Consider the following 2,500-nt stretch of genomic DNA (forward strand, 5'->3'; position numbering starts at 1 on the left):
GGAAATGGCTCAGTGGAATAACCGCTTCCGTGGCAAGCGCAAGGGCCTGAGTTCAATCCCCAGTTCCACAAAAAAAAAAAAAAAAGAAGAAGAAAAAAAAAGGCCATTTCCCATTGCAAAGTTACAGAGGAAATGTGGCCATGTTCGCAAGTGATTTTATTATGTCAGTTTCTATATTGCTTGCGCCTTAGGAGGTCGTCCTGATTTATATTGGAAAGTAGAGATCCAGCTGTAGTTTATGTTCACTTGTTTTATGCCTTTTTGAGACAGGGTTTTGCTTTATATTCAGGCTGACTTTGAACTCACCTTCTAGCCCAGGATGGCCTCCAATTTGCAGTGATCCTCCTGCCTCAGCCTCCCAAGTGCTGGGATTGCAGGTGTGAGCCACCAGCCCAGGTCAATTTTTTTTTTAATTTTCTTTTGGTTTTTTTTTTTCATTTTTCATGTACTTGGTGCAAGGTCTCACTATGCAGCTCGGACTCGTAGTGATCCTGCTGTTTTCAGCCTCCCCAGTGCTGGGATACCTCCCCAGGTATGCCCCACCATGCCTCATCTCAGTGGCCAGCTCAGCATGCCCAGGGGTAGGGTCGGCACAGCATGTGGGACCAGATTCAAACCCTGGTCCCTGCACTTGCCTAAGCAGACACTTATTCTGCTAAGCTATCTTGCCAGCCCCCTTCCCAGGTCTAGATCCAGCTGTATCTTTTTCTAGATGTCAAGATACTAGTTCTAATTTTCTATTACTAGTTTTTAATAAAGTCCTTATTTGCCTAAGAATACACTATTACCATATACTCAATTCACATGTACATTGTTTTTGTTTGTTTGACAGAACCAGGGATTGAACTCAGGGCCTTGCACTTGCCAGGGAAGTGCTTATTCCACTGAGCCATCTCCCAGGCCCCGGATGTACATTGTTTTTCTTTCTGGATGTTTATTTTGTTCCTTGAGTGTGCTCATGTGCCAGTTCAAACTGTTTTAACTACTGAGTTTTAAAAGACTGCAATTTTACATCTGGTTAGACTCACTGTCTTTCATTACTCTTCCTTTTCAGGGTTTTCCTGGTTACCTTTGTTTAGTTTTCCACCCAGTCCTAGTCTATCTCTACCTTATAAGCCACTTAGTACGGCCTAATGTAGGGCTAAATGCCAGAGGGCCAGAGGGTCTGCAATGGAATGTAGGACACTACCATGTCAGAATGCATTTGTAGAGGAACTTGGATAATTGAGTTATAAGGCAACTGTAAATATGTTATATATATATGTGTGTGTGTGTGTGACTTTTTTTTTTTTTTTTTTTTTTTTTTTTTTTGAGGCATGTCTTGCTAACATAGTCCAGGCTGGCCTTGAAGTCATTTCTATAGCCCACATTGGCCTCAGATTCACAGAAATCCTCTTGCTTTGGCCACCTAAGTTGTAGAATTACAGGCATTCACCAACACACCTGGCTAAAACTGTAAATATACCTCAATGTAAATTTTTTTCACTTAATCCTTTTCCTATTATTATACTCTTTTTAAAGAATACAATGTGCCATAATTGCCTTACCCATTCATCTATCGTTGCATGCTTTACATTTTCCCTTATTGTTTCCATTCCTTATCATTGTGGAAAATAAAACAAAAAAGTCCTGCAATGAAGGTTTTGAGCACAAAAACTCTATACAATCTTTGGCACTGATTTTAAAGTGAGATTGCTGTAGCAAGACACACAGGAATCCTTAAAATTGCTGAAAATAAATAAATAAAATAACCGGGCTTGGTAGCACACACCTGTAATCCCAGAACTTGAGGGCTGAGGCAGGAGGATCGTTGCCAGTTTGAGACCAGCCTGGTCTACATAGTTAGCTCAAGGCCAACCTGAACTGCATAGTGAGACCCTGTCTCAAAAAAGGCAGAAAAGGAAAAAAAAATGTGATGTACATTCTTAAATTTGTGCCTGCTTACATTCCCTCACCCCCATATGTGCAGTGTCAATATTACCACACTTTACTCAACAGGATTGGCTTATCTTGGTCCTTGAAAATGTCACTTAGGGCATTCTAAGTGATGTACATGTGCGCGGGAATATAGTTTATGGATAGAGTGCTTCTTAACGTGTGAGGTTCTGGGTTCAATCCTGAGTACTATTTTCAAAACTACCAATGTGGAGTTGGGTGAGCCCCATGTGGTGGAATTCGAGTAGAATGAGGTCGTTTAAAAATAAGTTCTGCACAAGTCTCTCCCTCTTGGCATGCTGGGGAGGAGATCGCACAGGCGCCTTGGCAGCTTCTCAGAGCTAATGATTGCAGTTCGTCTCCCCCATCCCCTCCCCGCTGAAAAAATACTTTTGGAGATTTGAATTATGAACATGGAGAGCTGGATCAGGGTGGTACTGATCACAGCCCAGCGCCTCACACAACCAGGGAGAGTCCTGATATGAAGTTATCCAAAAGGTTAAGAGAAACGGCAAAGCATCGGCAGTAACTAGAAACAAGAGACTCGGGCCCTGGGCGGGCCGTG

This window comes from Octodon degus, unplaced genomic scaffold, assembly GCF_000260255.1.
Source record: "Octodon degus isolate 3935 unplaced genomic scaffold, OctDeg1.0 scaffold00223, whole genome shotgun sequence".
In the NCBI taxonomy this organism is placed as follows: domain Eukaryota; kingdom Metazoa; phylum Chordata; class Mammalia; order Rodentia; family Octodontidae; genus Octodon; species Octodon degus.